The sequence below is a fragment of the Rattus norvegicus genome, chromosome 6 (genome assembly GCF_036323735.1).
Source record: "Rattus norvegicus strain BN/NHsdMcwi chromosome 6, GRCr8, whole genome shotgun sequence".
NCBI lineage: Eukaryota > Metazoa > Chordata > Mammalia > Rodentia > Muridae > Rattus > Rattus norvegicus.
In genome coordinates this window covers 43335437-43353059 of record NC_086024.1, presented here as the reverse complement: position 1 = coordinate 43353059, position 17623 = coordinate 43335437, and the positions used below count along the sequence as shown (strand labels likewise).

At 37.3% G+C, this 17623-nt stretch overlaps 2 long non-coding RNA genes across 3 annotated transcripts in view; one reads left to right on the top strand and one right to left on the bottom strand.

The window, feature by feature from the left end:
• The window catches only part of LOC120103517 (uncharacterized), an 86746-nt gene extending 72916 nt beyond the window's left edge, over positions 1-13830 (bottom strand). For both annotated transcript variants that reach the window (XR_010052531.1, XR_005505815.2), the window contains exon 1: positions 13675-13830. This is a non-coding gene — a long non-coding RNA (uncharacterized LOC120103517). The remainder of the gene's footprint in view (positions 1-13674) is intronic.
• A 13-nt stretch (positions 13831-13843) lies between these two features.
• LOC108351205 (uncharacterized) overlaps positions 13844-17623 on the top strand; it is a 37377-nt gene continuing 33597 nt past the window's right edge. The window contains exons 1-2 of the long non-coding RNA XR_010052530.1: positions 13844-14355; positions 16323-16447. This is a non-coding gene — a long non-coding RNA (uncharacterized LOC108351205). The remainder of the gene's footprint in view (positions 14356-16322; positions 16448-17623) is intronic.

The window sequence follows — 17623 nt, the reverse complement described above, 5'->3', positions numbered from 1 at the left end:
ACACACAAACACATGCACAAACACACACATACACACCCACACACACACACACACACACGCACACACGCACACACACAAACACACTAATAGAACCAAATATTTAGGTTAAACCATTCAGTTAAACTCACGGGTAAGGAACAAGAGAAAAAATGAGTCAGACTTCACAAATTTAAACATGTTGATACACATGGCAATTTACCAAAAAAAAAAAAAAATAACTCATAGAGTGGAAGAAAGTTTGCATGTCAGTGATGTGAGAGTGAAATTGTCTCCAGAATATAAAAGACTTCTTTCAAGAGAAAATAAGCAAATGAACAAATAAAAGATCAATTAAAATGAATGTGGGATTTGAAGACATATATATTCAAAACAGTAATGAAAATGGCATATATATGTATATATGTCAAAGATCTTAAGAAGCATTATTGTCACTAATAATGCAACCCAAGTACTATAAATGACAACTTCAAGGGTACTAGGAGGGCTTTCATATAAGAGACAGACACTAACACGTTTCATCAGACAGGTTGAAATCAGTTGCTTCATATGTTGATGGTCTGAATATAAAACAGACAACCCCTTGAAGAGTCAGACTACTGTTACTTTATCACACAGTGTAAGGTTATTCTGTAATTGAAGTTTTCTGCTCCTAACTGTAAACCCAGGAAAACAGAAATAATGATTATAGAAAATACTTTATAAACATTCATAATAGCATAATCCATAACAAACAAACAGGACACATTACTGTTGACCGATTAAAGGAAGATTAATTAATGGATACGTGTACAGTGGAATAGTTTGTGGCAATAAAAATGAATGAAGCACTAACATACTCACACCCTGTGCAGACAGAGGAAACAGGTAACAGAAGAGGAAAGATTGTCATTTACATGAAATGTGCAGAAGAAAATTTATACAAGCCCAAACCCAAGAACACCTAAGTGACTTCTCAGCCTGAAGAATGTTAGTGACTGCTAATGAATAGACGGAATCTTGTAGGAATGATGAAAATATTCCTAGGTCACATACTGCTGAAGGGTGCACAATTCTGTGAGAATATTTAAAACCACAGAAATTCCACCTTTAATGGCAAATCTTGTTTAAAAGAATAAATAAGTCATAAAAATAATAGCCCATCGTTTCTCAACCTATGGGTCAAAACTCCTACGGAGGCTAGCAACCGTTTCACAGGAGCCTCCTAAGACCATCAGAAAATCTAACTATTTACATTATGATTTATAGCAGTAGCAAAATTAAACTATGAAGTAGCAATGAAAATATTTTTTTTTTGGTTTGGGGTCATCAAAACAAGAGAATCTGAATCAAAGGGCCGCAGCATTAGGAAGATTGAGAACCACTGTAATAGCATAATAGTTCCTTTTCTGACAACCTCTACTTTGTCTAAATCTACCCACAAAGACAGTATTGTATTATTTATACTCTAATGTTGTCAGTAATAATGCACATAGCTACCTTACTATGACTTTTCATTCTGCCATGAGTATTTTAAAACTGATATTTGCTTATTAATCATTCTTCCTATCAAGAATCTCTTGGGGCCGGAGAGATGGCTCAGCAGTTAAGAGCACTGACTGCTCTTCCAGAGGTCCTGAGTTCAATTTCCAGCAACCACATGGTAGCTCATAGCCATCTGATGACCACTTCTGATGTGTCTGAAGACAGCAACAGTGTACTCATAAATATAACAATAAATAAACCTTTTAAAAAAGAATGTCTTATATTAATTGACATGTAAATTCCAAATTTTAAATGTAACATATATTTATTAATTCTTTTCTTTTGAGGAAATTTCTCATGTAGCCCGGATTGGGCCTGAATTCACTTTGTAGCTGAGGATGACCTTGATTTCCTGATACCCTGCTCCAACTTCCAAGTCCATGGATCACAGGCAGGCATAACAACACTCAGATTATGTGGAGCTCAGTACTGAGAAGGATTCTGAGCATAAAAGTTAGTGCTTTATCTAATGAGCCAACCCCAGCTGCAGAAGGTGGGATTTATTTTGTTTTTATTTAGTTTTTGATATATTTTTGCAAAAGTAGAATAATGACTTAATTTTATAAAAGTTTAATTGATACATAAATATTGCTTAAATATATTTATGGGATACAGGGATAATTCTTTTGTTTATTCGATATTTTTATTTACATTTCAATGTTAGCCCCTTTCCTGGTTTCCCCTCCACAAACCCCTTATCATATCTCCCCTCCCCCTTCTTCTATGAGGGTGCTCTCCCACCCAACCACCCATTCCCAACTCACAGCCCTGGCATTCCCCTACCCTGGGGTATTGAGCCTTCACAAAACCAAGAGCCTCTTCTCCCATTGATGACAAAGCTATCCTCTGCTGTATATGTGGCTAGAGTCATGGGTCCCTCAGTGTATACTGTTTCGTTGATGGTTTAGTCCCTGGAAGCTCTGGGGTATCTGGTCGGTTGATATTGATGTTCTTCCTATGGAAACCCCTTCAGCTCTTACAGACCTTCCTCTAACTTCTCTACTGGGGTTCCCATGCTCAGTCCAGTGGTTGACTATGAGTATCTACCTCTGTATTTGTCAGGTGTTGGCAGAGACAGGTTATTCAGGCTCCTGTCAGCAAGCACTTCTTGGCAACAAAGGTGTACAGACACTTTGTATATGGGGTGGATCCCCAGGTGTGACAGTCTCTTGAAGGCCTTTCCTTCAGTTTCTGCTCCACACTTTGTTCCATATTTCTTTTAGACAGGAGTAATTCTGTGTTAAAAATTTGGAGATGAGTGGGTGGCCCCATTCTCCCAACTGGGGTCCTTGCCTAACCTCTGAATATGGTCTGTACAGGTTCTCCCTCATCTTTGTGGGTTATTTCAGCTAATCTCATACCTGTGGATCCTGGGAGCCTCTTGCTTTCCTGGCATCTGGGACTTGCTGGTGGCTACCCCCAGTTCCCCATCTCCCATTGCTACACACCTCTGTTCAAATTCCTGACCATCTCTATGTCATGCCTATCTCCTCCCACACCTGATTCTGACTCACTTTCCCCCACTCCTCTCTTCTTCCCAAGTTCCTTCCACCCTCTACCTCCTATGAGTATTTTGTTCCCCCTTACAAGACAGAGTGAAGCACCCACACTTTGGTCTTCCTTCTTCTTGACCTTGATATGGCCTGTGAATTGTATCTTGGGTATTCCAAGCTTTGGGTTAATATCCGCTTCAAAGTGAGTACATACCAGGTGTATTTTTGTGATTGGGTTACCCAACTCAGGGTGATGCTTTCTAGTTCCATCCATTTGCCTAAGAATTTCATGAACTCGTTATTTTTAATAACTTAGTATTACTCCACTGTGCAAATGTACCACATTTTCTGTATCCATTCCTCTGTTGAAGGACATCTGGGTTCGTTCCAGCTTCCGGCTATTATAAATAAGCCTCCTGTAAACAAGTAGAACATGTGCCCTTCTTATATTTTGGAGCATCTTTTAGATATATGCCAAGGAGTCCTCAGATAGTACTATATAGTACTATGTCCAATTTTCTGAGTAAACACCAGACTGATTTCCAGAGTGTTTATTACAGCTTGCAATCGACCAAGAACACAGGAGTGTTCCTCCTTCTCCACATCATCACCAGCATTTGCTGTCACCTGAGATTTTGCTGTAATCCATTCTGACTGGTGTGAAGTAGACTCTCAAGGTTGTTTTATTTTTCATTTCCCTGATGACTCAGGATGTTGAACATTTCTTTAGGTGCTTCTAGGCCATTTGAGATTCCTCAGTTAAGAATCCTTTGAATAGGTCTGTACTCCGTTTTTAAATAGAGTTTTTGATTCTCTGGAGTCTAATTTCTTGAGTTCTTGGTATATATTGGGCATTAGTCCTCTATCGAATGTACGATTGGTAGGGAACATCCCTTTTTTATTGGATATTTTTTAAATTTACATTTCAAATATTATCCCTTCCCAGTTTCCCATCAATAAAGCCCCTATCCCATACTCCCTCCCACTTGCTTCTATGAGGGTATTCCACTACCCACCTACCCAACCATTCCTGCCTCCTCAACCAGACATTCCCCTACACTGGGGGTCCAGCCGTGGTAGGATCAACAGCTTCTCCCCCATTGGTACTCAACAAGGCCATCCTCTGCTACATATGCAGCTTAAGCCATGGGTCTGTCCGTGTGTACTCTTTGGATGGTGGTTTAGTCCCTGAGAGCTCTGGGTTAGTTAGTATTGTTGTTCTTATGGGATTATAAATCCCTTCAGCTTCTTCAATCCTTTCTCTAACTCATCCATTAGGGACCCCATTCTCAGTTCAATGGTTGGCTGTGAGCATCTGCCTCTGTATTTGTCATGCTCTGACAAAGTCTTTCAGGTGACAGCTTTATCAGGCTCTGGTCAGCATGCATTCCTTGGCATAAGCAATATTGTCTGGGTTTGGTTGCTGTGTGTATATGGACTGGATCACCAGGTGAGGCAGTCTCTGAATAGCCTTTTCTTTGGTGTCTATTCCAAACTTTGCCTCCTTATTTCCTCCTATCTGTATTTTTGTTCCTGCTTCTAAGAAGGACTGAAGTGTCCACACTTTGGTCATTCTTCTTCTTGAGCTTCATGTGGTCTGTGGATTGTATCTTGGGGAAGCCAAGCTTTTGGGCTAATATCTACTTATCAGTGAGTGCATGCCATGTATGCTTTTTAGTGACTGGGTTACCTCACTCAGGATGATATTTTCTAGTTCCATCCATTTTCCTATGAATGTCATGAATTCATTGTTTTCAATAGCTGAGTAGTATTCCATTGTGTAAATGTATCACATTTTCTGTATTCATTCCTCTATTGAGGGACATCTGGGCTCATTCTAGCTTCTGTTTATTATAAATAAGGCTGCTATGAAGATAGTGGAGCATATTTCCTTGTTATATGTTGGAGCATCTTTTTGCTATATGCCCAGGAGTGGTATAGCTAGATCCTCAGGTAGTACTACGTCCAATTTTCTGAGGAACTGCCAGACTGATTTTCAGAGTATTTAATCAGCTTGAAACCCCATTACATACCTCCACATAAAACCAGAAACACTCAAGCTAATAGAAGAAAAAGTGGGGAAGAGCCTTGAACACGTGGGCACTGGGGAAAATTTCCTGAGCAGAATACCAATGGCTTATGCTCTATGATCAAGAATTGACAAATTGGACCTCATAAAATTGCAAAGCTTCTGTAAGGCAAAGGACATTGTCAGTAGGACAACACAGCAATCAACAGATTGGGAAAACTTCTTTACCAATTCTACATCTGATAGAGGCCTAATATTCAATATATACAAAGACCTCAAGAAGTTAGACTCCACAAAATCAAATAGCCCTATTAAAAATGGGGTACAGAGCTAAACAAGGAATTCTCAACTAAGGAATATAGAATGGTTGAGAGGCACCTTCAGAAATGTTCAAAAACCTTATTCATCTGGGAAATACAAATCAAAAACAACCCTGAGATACTACTTCATACCAGTCAGAATGTCTTAGATCAAAAACTCATGTGACAGCAGATGCTTGTGAGGATGTGGAGAAAGAGGAACTCCTCCATTCTTGGTAGGATTGCAAGGTGATAGGGAACGTTCTTAATGGCAACATTCTAGATAAATACCCATTTGTTAGTAGGACACATACTAATGAAGTAATAGTAAGTGTAACATTTTTACACTAGACTCTGAATAAGAAGCACTTAAAACATACATGTGTCAGAATTTTTTCTAGAAATAGGAACTCAACAATATATCCTCCATTTAGTAGATTGTATCCCTGTAACCTAGACCACTAGTGGGTCATTTCTCGGTAACAGAGAGAGGACCAGGAGATCAGAAAAATAAGTATATAGGTAAATGTGAGAATGGGAAGCTCTCAACAGGCTTATCTTTTGTCAGCCAAGCTTAAAATGAACTACAGCATCATATGCACTATATTTCTGGGCAGGAGAAGGATTGGACCAAAATTATCAGTAACTATCATTCAGTGGAACAATATCAGTAAAAATCCATTAAATAATCCTCAGTTGAAAATTCTTGGTTTAGTTCTGTACCCAATTTTTTTTTTTTTGGTTCTTTTTTTTTCGGAGCTGGGGACCGAACCCAGGGCCTTGCGCTTCCTAGGTAAGCGCTCTACCACTGAGCTAAATCCCCAGCCCCTGTACCCAATTTTTTAATAGGAATATTTGGTTCTCTGGAGTCTAACTTCTTGAGTTCTTTGTATATATTTGATATAAATCCTCTTTCAGATGTAGGATTGGTAAAGATCTTTTTCCATCTGGTGGTTGCTGTTTTTGTCCTATTGCCAGTGTCCTTTGCCTAATAAAAGCCTTGCAATTTTATGAGGTCCCATTTGTTGCTTGTTGATCATAAAGCATAAGCCATTGGTATTCTGCTCAGGAAAATTTCCCCTGTACACATGTCTTCCCCACTTTTTCTTCTATTAGTTTCAGTGTATCTGGTCTTCTGTGGGGGTCCTTGATCCACTTGGACTTGAACAAGGAGATAAGATTGGATCATTTTGCATTCTTCTCCATGCTTACCCCCAGTTGAACCAGTACCATTTGCTTAAAATACTTCCATGCACTTTTAATATTGAATCATTGACCTCTCTGTGAACACAGAGGTGTTAGGTTAATCTAGTAACTTTTCTATATTATGTTAATCACTACATGCATAGTTTTCTATGTAAACCTTTATCTAAACTCTAATATCTAAAGTATTACTGGGAATTAATTACAAAGAAAATAGGTCTTATATTTAAACTTATTTTTGTATTTTTCCTTTATTTTTTGAGAATTGTGTGTAAGAATGTTGGATTTATCTTACTTCCTCCACTTCCTATTAATCCATGGCTACTTCTACTGTAATTATTATTGTTATATAGTTATGTATACAGGTATATAAATACAGAGAGAAAGAGAGAGAGAGAGAGAGAGAGAGAGAGAGAAAAGGAGAGAGAAAGAGAAGGAGAAAGAGGTAAAGAGAGAGAGAAAGAAACACAATACTGAGTCCATCTAGCATTGCTTATATGTATATGTTTTTAAGCTTGGTCACATGAAATTAGAAAAATATTAGAATCATAAAGCTTGTTCCTAGAGAAAATCATCTTTTCCTCTTCTCAGAGGCTGTTGATCTATATCTTTCATTCTTGGGATAGGGTCTTGTGATATTGTCCTTATCCTTGTTGACATGTTAACTTGTATTATCATTATACGGCTCTCGTTTAAGCTACCATATTGTTGAGATTTCATAGATTCAGTATCCATGACAGGTGTAGGAGACACTATCTAGCATGCATTCTTGTCTTCTGAATTTTGCAATCCCTTTCCCTTTCTTTACATGATGTTCACTCATTCTTAAGTATAGGTTTACATTGCAGATGCTGCAACTGAGACTGGAACAGCATAGTCATTTATTCTCTATGTTTTGATCAGTAGCAGATCTCTTCAATAGTCTGTTTCAGAAAGAAGCTGTTTTAAAAAGGTGTGGGAGTTACATGTGTTTGTGTATATAATGGTATGCACTTGACATACATTTGGCCTAGGAAAATGTCTATAATAGTTTTAGCTCTAGATTTTATGTACTCCCAGCAAGATATAGTTGGCTAGGTTTATAGGACAAACACAGATTCCCTACTGAACTGGCCTTAAATCTAATTAGGCAGGAGTACTTTACCTCCAAGATAAAAGTTTCACTACTGCATCCTTAAAGGAGTACCTTACCATGCTGGTCAACATAGTTGCTTACATGCTTTACAGCTTGGTGTGGGTGTTGATTACATCTCTCTCTGGAAGCTTATATAGTACTTTTCAGCACCAAAAGAGCTAGTCTTCAAGGAGGAGCCTTCCAGATCAGTTCTAGCTCAAGGTCTCCAAATCCTATGGCCAAAGGATTTGCTCTCTTCAGAATTAAGGTTTTACTTTTAAGTTTTGGGAGGCAGCCAAGCGTAAGAAAAAAAAATGATTCAAGGCATTGGGGATTTAGCTCAGTGGTAGAGTGCTTGCCTAGCAAGCGCAAGGCCATGGATTCTGTCCCCAGCTCCGAAAAAAAGAAACGTAAAAAAAAAATGATTCAATTAACAGATAGATGAAAGATCTGAAGAGAGGATTATCCAAAGAAGACATAAAATGCTAGAGGGATACCATAAATACTGTTCAACATTGACAGATGACACATAACCCTCAGAAATATGTCAATTTACAAAAAAGAGTAAGCTTTCAATTCATCAAAGACAAACACACCCAAACCACTACCACTTATAGTAGCAATAAAACATAACTAGGGATAAACTTAGTCTAGGAGATAAAAGTCTCCTCAGTAAAACCTTTGTAGCTCTAAAGAAACTGGAGAAAACATTGGAAGACATAAGACTTCCCATGCTTAATGATCTGTAGAATGAACCTTGTAAAACTATTCATCCAATCAACATCAATTTCTAATTCAACACCATCACAATCAAGATCCCCATGACATTCTTCACCATTGAACAAAACAATCTTCAAATCTACATGATATCAAAAAAGTCAAAGCCATCCTGAACAAAAAGAACAGTGCTGGAGGGATTGTCACATCAAATATCAAGCTATGTTACATCACCATAGTAATAAAGCCAGCATGGGACTACTTGAAAAAAGAACAGTGGAACAAAATAGAAGAACCCAAAATGAATGCACATGATTATGGACATCTGATATTTGACAAAGATCTAAAATACATACTAAATCAGGGAAGGCATCTTCAACAAATGGTATTGAAGAAATCGGGTGTCCAAATGCAGAAGAAAAAATTAGACTTGTATCTATCACCCTTTACTAAAATCAGCTCCAATAGGATCAAAGATCTAAGTGTAAAACCTGAATGCTGAAACTTCTAGAAGAAATAGCAGGGGCAGTGAACGTGTAAGAAGTCTTTCTGAATAGGACTCCATTGCCTGAGAATTTGTCCAACAGCTAACAAATTGAACTTCATACAGTTAAAACCATGAACAACAACAAAAGTTTCAGTGTAGTGAGAGTAAGCCACCCATAGTATCAGATTCAACTTTTTTGAACTATAAATCAGAGAAAGATTAATATTCAGAATTTACAATGCACCCAATAACCAAAAACAGACAAATAAACAAGAACAACCAAACACCCAAGTGATCCAGTTAAAAATGTGATATAGACATAAACACAGACTTCTTAAAACTAGCTAGACAGCTATAATGAGCTAACAGGGATATGCTGACTGAAATGTTATGTGTAAATGAGAAACTTAGGACAAAGTATTTCACTGATTTCTGGAAATTTTCTTAAACTGTTGTCTATAAAGAAATGTTTGCTTTATTCAGGTTTGTCAAGAGGAGACAGATATTTGTAATTACATAAGTGAAAACTAAAACATGTTTTCCCTATTTTGAAAGTATAGACAGTTGAACATATAGTTTACAACACGACCTTGGTTCTAACTTTATGTCATGGCAAAACCTCTGCATGAAGTATGTTACACATTAAAGGATTCTTATTCATTTCAAATGACAGCTGTCTATTTTGGCTAAATTCTTTTGCTGTGGTAAATTATCCTGACAAACAGCTTAGGAATGGTGCATTTGGTTTATAACTGTGCTGGTTTGAATATTCTTAGCCCAGGGGGGTGGTACTATTAGGAGGTGTAGCCTTGCTTTTGGAAGTTTGTTATTATGGGAGTGGGCTTTGAGAGACCTTCCTTGTAACCTCTGAACCTGTAAGCCAGCCTCAATTAAATGTTTGCCTTTATAATAGTTGCTGTGGTTATGGTGTCTCTTCACAGCAATGGAAATTGTAACATAGACAATAACCCACAACCATACTCTAGTAGAATGAAGAAGTAAGAGCCACGGAACTTGGGGAAGCTGATCATATTACATCCATAGAAAAGCAGTTACATTAATGTTAAATTGTGTTTAGCTCATTTTCTTCTTTTTATACACTTCAGGAACTTAGCGCAGTGAATATTTTCCTAGATATACCTTACCACTCCCATTATACAAATGAAAGTAATTGTCAGTTAGCATACTGATAGGTCTCTCTTTCCAATGTTTCTAGATTTCATCGAGCTACCAATTGAGATGAACTGTTAATATGTCCCTTGTGTTTAGTAACACACCAACTTTCCTGATGATGACTGCATTCATTCACATGTTGGTAAACAGCAGCTGTAGATATGGACTTCCAAATGAAAACTTCACTATAGCCATCTCTCGTAAGCTTCACTTTTTGCTTGTACACTGTGGATGTATGAGTTATGAATAAGTATCCTCCTAAACAATTACATAAAACATGTCCTGTAGCTGTGCCCTCTGCATTGTACATGACCATTACCCTCTTGAATCAGAGAAGCATGTGGCCATCACAATATTTGTGCAAATGTCAATCTCTTATGGGAAAACGAGAGAACATAGTGAAATCTGCAAGGCTCCTGCCTTCCCCTACAAGGTTATGTAAAGGACAAATTGTTTCCCGAGAACAGAATATTCAGGGTTAGACCTGCCTGTGTAATGTGAGAGAGGCTCTTTTGTGGTTCACTTTTCCATATGTTGCCTAGACTCTTGCGGTGTATACAGTCCCTTTGACTTGTCCAGAATACTTGATGGCATTGACCCTTTGAGATGCCCATGAGGAACATGAAAATAAAAATTGGTTGTCAAGCTGGACTTGTTGAAATTCTTTCTTTGGTTTGACAGTGGCCTTTCCATCCTGGCAGAGTAGACACTGTTTCTACCTCCCCTGAGAAAGTCACAGGACAAGACCTTAAAAGCACCTCATTAATTCCCATTGCAGTGCAGAAAATTACAACAAATGAATAGTATTTTATAATACACAAGGGAGAAATAATATGTGTGATAAAAATTGCCTGAGGAAAGTTCCCTCCAAGTTCCTTAGTTTCCGAGGTTTCAATGGATTTGAGTTTTACACCATTTCTACTCTATCTAAATGCCATGTCCTAAACTTGGCTGAAAATCTTGCTGGTCATCTGGGCTTTTGCAATTCTCTGAACTTAATCTGAGATTCTGCCAATGCCTGTTCTGCACCTGGATTCCCCTGAAAATGCCAGGAAAGCAGATGCAAAGAGACATGCTGGCAGTCTCATGATATTGTGCTACAGTGTGGTCAGTCTCTCAGCACATTTTATTGCATAGAGAGGTTTTTATTCTTCCCTAAATTTATAACTAAGTTTTTTCTGCTCCTGGCCTTTGTGTTAATGCTTTAGCAAAAACATTGGGAATGCTCTTGGTCACATTTATCACGTATGATTTAACCTATTATTTAAATGCTATCATGGGGGAAATGGTGATGGATAGAGATAAACAAGATAATGATTCTTCCTTAAATAATACAATCTTTGTAAATATCATCCCAGAATTAATTTGGTAAATTTTCCTCAGAAACCTCAAATAATAAACAAACAAATACATAAGTAAATACATAAATTAGATATACTCCTTTCCTTGAGTCGATATCTCCTCTATTAATTCACCAAATAGTATTTAGCATTGTGCCTTTCAGGAATTCAACACATTGGACCCTTGTCATACTTGCCTAAGAACTGTCCCATGAGCCCCTTCAACCTGGGAGTTAGCAAGAGTACTGGTATTCCCTCATTTAGTGAAATACATTTAATTGCATTCAAAAGGCATAAAGTATCAGGCTGGAGATGGGTCAAGCACCACTGGCTAAAACTCACAACCCAAAGGACAGAAGATTTAAAATGTCACACAGTTGTTTAATACAGGAATACTGAATTTTTGTCAGACTTTACTCTTCACCAGAAAAGATTTGTTTTATGTGTAGACATTCAACTTGTATTTCAAAAATTAAACTTGACAACAAAAACAAATTATTATTATTAATACTATTACTATTATTATTGATTAGTTCTATTTATATCAGTACTATACCCCATCAACAAATACATATATGAACTGGGTTTAAGATAGAAATGGGAGCTGAAGATGGTTCAGTGGTTAAGAGCACTGGTGCTCTTCCACCAGACTCAGGTACAATTCTTGGCACCCATATGGCAGTTCACACTGTCTGCCAGTCTTTTCAAGAGGAAAAATCACTCTCTGTCTACCGCTGGACCTTCAGAACCATAGTACACAGATATGCATGCAGGCAAAACACACATACCCATAAAATAATAGAGCAATAATTTTTAAAATGCTATAAATGATGGGAATGAATAATATTAATGTGGTATGTGTGTGTGTGTGTATGAGAGAGAGAGAGAGAGAGAGAGAGAGAGAGAGAGAGAGAGAGAAAGAGAGAGAGAGAGAGGCAGATAGACAGACAGACTCAGGCTTACCTTTTTTCTGTTACCATCAATGTAATTGTTGGAACAGGGGTTTTCCCTGAACTTGGAGCTCACTGTTGGATTATATCAGCTGTCACTGAGCACCTGGCGTTCATCTGGCTCTGCATGACGCCAACACACACAACATTGGGGTTACAGGCATAAATAAGCTACAGTGCTTAGGTTCTTTCTGGATGCTGGGATCCCAATGCAGGTGTTCATGCTTGAGCAACGAGCAGGATGCCCACTGAGCCCTCTCTCCAGCATCACTTGTACCATCTACCTACTCCCCTGAAAATTCTTTGAAACATTAAATTATATGTCAAAATAGATTTACTCATGTCTCCATATCTTGGATGCAAAACAGCCTTGAAGATGAAGCTGACAGTTAAAGATCAGTGTGCAGGGGATGGAAGGGTGGTGGCTATGCACGAAATGCTGCTTCATCATTTGCTACTAATCTGGGAACACGAGCAAGGCTTCTGGCAAAATCCACTGGATCTTGAAGTCCGTGGGGAATCACAGCACCCATAAACTTCAGCTTATTCCTTCCTCGAATCCGGTAAAGCTATCAGTGACTAAGATGTCTCAAGGAAATTCTTATATATACTTTTCTATGTGAATCAAGAATGGTTAAGGATGTCTGAAAGTTTTCCTATTAAATGATTATTGTTTATTGTTTTGCACCCAATAAAGTATCCTGCTAATTCATAAAAGCTGTTTTTATAAAATGCATCCTCTTTAAGATCTTGACATTGCACTCTACTATTAGTTTAAATTTTCACTGAATCTAATATCTGTAGTACAAATGGAAAGGAAATTGCATTTAGAAGCTCTAAACACTTGAAGTAATCAGATAAAATAATTTTAAGAGAAGAATGTCAATAGTGTACTTTACTTATGGATTGTTCACCTAAAGAATTAGTTTTAGCAATAAACATTATATTTAATAAGCATAGGCGAAGAGCGGAAGCCAAGTAAAACAAATGCTACAGTGTTTACATCCCAGTCATTAAGCATGACCTTAGCATATTTCCACTTATTAAGGAGCCCACACAGAAATTCATTAACAAATGAAAGAACCCGAGGGCTTAATGCAAGTTAAGTAAATTAATTTCAAGCCACAGAATTCCAATAAATTGAACATTTATTGAGTTCTTATGAGCAAAGGCTTGTGATAATGCCTGAAGTAGATTAGGCACATTCCCTGCCTCATTTAAAGGAATTAGGTATTAGTACATTTAGATGAAGAAACACTGGTAAACTGTCTAAGCTTGCTAAAGGAATTGTTAATAGAGTTAAACGATGTCAATAATCAGTTTGCTGAGGGTTCAGGGAGATAGTTACCTTGCTCTGTGGAGAAGAGGAACTGTAAGAGATGGGACTCTGAATTGTTTGAGCAGTTTGTAGTGGAAAATGCATTGTGAGAAATCCCTTCAGAACTTCCCAAGGAAGACTTCACAGCCCCTGGATGATCTTCCTCTAGCTGCTCAAGTCCTGTAGAGAGCGGCGCGGCGAAACAAAGATGGCGCCGACATCCAGCCTTGTCTGGATATAAACGACTTACTGCGCATGTGCAGGCTTGTCCCCTTGCTAGGGCTCCCTCTAGTGGTGAACAGCGGTACTGCACATGTGCGGTTTATTCACCAGGTGTTAGTTGACCGTTAATATGCTAATGAGGTGATTCATTCTCCGCCAATCCCTGGAGGACAAGTAGTGGGGTGATCCAAGCCCCACCAATCCCTGAGAGATAATTAGCATACTGCTGTCTATATAAGCCGAGCGATTTTGCTGCTCGGGGTCCCTGTTCAGAAGAGCTGTAACACTGAGAAGAGCTGTAACACTGAGAAGAGCTGTAACACTGAGAAGAGCTGTAACACTGAGAAGAGCTGTAACACTGAGAAGAGCTGTAACACTGAGAAGAGCTGTAACACAGTAAAGGCTTGCTCGCAGAAGAATCCTGTTGCCGCGCGTCGTTCTTGCTGGCGGGACATTGGGCGCGCGACAAAGTCCTTTCCTGCATGAGAGGTATTAGTGTTCCTTTTCTAAGCAGGTGCCAACCTGCCCTTAGATGCATAGTAAACACAGCAGAAAACGAGATGGCTCTCAAGAACCATTCCACCTCAGGCTCGAGAGAGAACTCTGCCTAAGGCAGTCTGTACAAGTCATGGTTCTTCTCCTTTGGTAAGACTCAGTAACCGAGTTGAATGGAAAGAGGAGTGGCTGCTTTTACCCAAGATATTTGAATAAATTTTATTGTCTAAATGTACCATCAGTATGTACAAAAGGAAATTATATCTGGCCCAAAAGGGTATAATCATTAATACAATAATAATTGAGAAAATATTTAATTGTTGAATTTTAATATGCTTGTAAATGTTTTATTTTCATTCCCAAATTATTTGATTCCAATTTGCTTTGGCCAAGAGAGTATATAGTTGTAGAGAATAATGCTTTTTGTTCATTAAAATGATTTATTTAAAAAGAATAAAAACATATTTCTGCTATAATATTCTATCCTCTGCCTCATAGAAGTAAAATAAGTTCTAAACAAGGAAGGTCACATGCTCAAAGACTCACTCTGTCAACTATAAGTTGTATGACCTTAAAAAGTACTTAAACTCAGGGTTCCAGTTGTCTTTCTAAATATTACCTACTTCAAAAGACTTTGTGAAGGCTGATTATAGTATATTTCAGTATTTTGATATACCCATGATACCATGGAATTTTATCTTCAGCTGAGGTGTTTGTATGTGTGTTTGTGAGTACGTGTGTGTGTGCATGTGTGGGGGTGTTGTTGGTGTGTGTGTGTGTGTGTGTGTGTGTGTGTGTGTGTGTGTTTACACTCCTAATATTACTTGGAGTTCTTCTAAATATTCCTAAGCCAAGTCTTTGAATGGCATAAAGGCATTTCTTTTTATCTTCCTGAAACTTAGCTAGCTTAAATACATTTATCAAATTCTGTTAACCCTTACATTCTAACAAGGAACTGTCCCAAGCCAGTATTTCATAAAAATATCTTTGAAGGAGTGATCTTTCTCATGGGATTATTTTTTTTCTGTGAAGATAAATCACTTATCAAATTTTATTTATCTTTTAAAATTTTTTATCTGTTTTGCATTATGCAATGGAACAAGACCAAAAGGTGATTCATAAGACATTTCATTTTATCACAATTACAGTAGAAATTATTCTAGAAGAGAAAGCCATTGTACATAAATTAATATCTCCTATGTCTTAGTCAAGAATCTATGTACCTCAGTGTATCTCCGTCCTGATCTCACAATTGGAAAGTTTGATACCTTGTTCCTCCATTCAAACTTGATGCTTTAGTCTCTCTTGGGTAACATTCGGGCATATTTATCTCTTTCCTTGCTGAATTTAGTCTATAGCCAAGGCTAAAACAATTAACTTCTACATTGAACTGAATTTAATTTACAAATATTAAGAGATGGGGCCCTGGAGAAACCCCTAAGTCATCATATTCTGATATTTCATTCCATTTATGTATTGAGGGATTTATCATTAATAGTGTAAAGAGCACAAAGAATTTAAGTGTGAGGCATTGTCATGGATACAATTGCCACGAGACTTTGTGCGGATGGAGGAAGAGCAAAGGAAAAAGTAAATCAAAGAAAAGTCAAATTAAAATTGGATGTATGTCTTTTTAAACAATAACTGATTTTAATAGTCTGTTTATCTCCTAATTATTTTCTTTCTATTAAAAGACAGAAAGATATGTTTATAAATATAAGACTATGTTTTACATTTGTGAGTTTGAATTGATTCTATATTACAAATGAATATGACAGTTTTCTAGGATTAAAGAAATGGCTTTGTAGCAAAGATAATTTTCATCTAGAAAAAGTTTTGGGGAATCTTAATTAGTATATGTTCAATATTTCCTACTATATTCGTAAATATTTCCTAGTTCTAAAGTTTTAGGAATACATTGATTTTCTGGAATCTAAAACAGTATTCACCTTTTTTTGTAGCCATGATGTTTACTGCAATGGAATTTTCAATGTGACATGAGAGATGCTCACAGCTGATCAGAGCCAAAGAGCACATAACTTTATTTTCAACATAGTAAGAACTGAATCTCATCTGCTGTGTTGGAGTGAGTATTGAATCTTCCAGGTTTTAATGGAATAAATAACCCAACAAGCAAATTAAACAGGACATTGCATGGAAGACATGGAAAGAGCTATGCTGAATCATACATTAATCAGTGAATACTGGCTTCACTCTCTTCTTTGCTTCTAAGGAAATAAGTGTTCAGTTATTACTGATGAAAGATGAAAGGAAATACCATGTGAGAGGGATATGGCAGGTGACTTTAGGATCTCTAAAAATACCTGGTGGTTAAACACATATGCCTTTTTTTTTTAAACAAAGAACGAAAAAATAGATGTAATATAAGTAATAGGCTAATAGTTATGTGAAATATATATCATATATATACATATATATATACATATATATATATACATAAATGAACGATAGCTAAACATAGATGGCAGAAAATAGAAAGTAATTTTTATTTATTCTCCTTTCACCACAAAAATAAAATAAATAAAAATACACCTCACAAAGCCAATGTTAAAAGAGCAGATACACAAGCTTGGCAGTGGTGGCGTCCACCTTTAATCCCAGCAGATGGGAGGCAGAGGCAGATAGATCTAACTTCGAAGCCAGCCTCCGCTACAGAGTGAGTTTTAGGACCCCAATCGGGCTACACAGAGAAACCCTCTCTTGAAAATTAAAAAGCAAACAAAAAATAAAATAAAACAAACAAAGCAGGCATAGTACATTGGTCACTAGAATAACTAATTTGAAATTACTGATGTGTTCAAAAGAAACCTGTGCACCCCAATTTGACAATGATTATAACAATGGGTAAAAACATGTAGACAAGGCACAGAGCCACGGTGGCATCATTGGAAAAATACATGTTGATACCGCATGCAGCCACAGTGGCATTTTTTATGTAGGAAGCAAAGTGCAACTGCCAGAGATCCCACAAATATTTCAATGCAATGGAAAAAGTCAAGTTGAGAGAAACTTTTAAAAAGAGACTTGGATCGTTTCTGCCAAAACACAGCTGGAAAATTATAAACTAAATATTAACAAGATTAATACAGCTATGTTTAAAACCTGAAGATTACCGACTTGGATTTATTTCATAAATTCAAGGTTGTTTTTATTTTAGGAAAACTAATTATAAGATTTATATCATTAGCTATCAAATTTTGTAATTAAATGGAGGTAGGGAATAACAGTCTGGCTTGACACA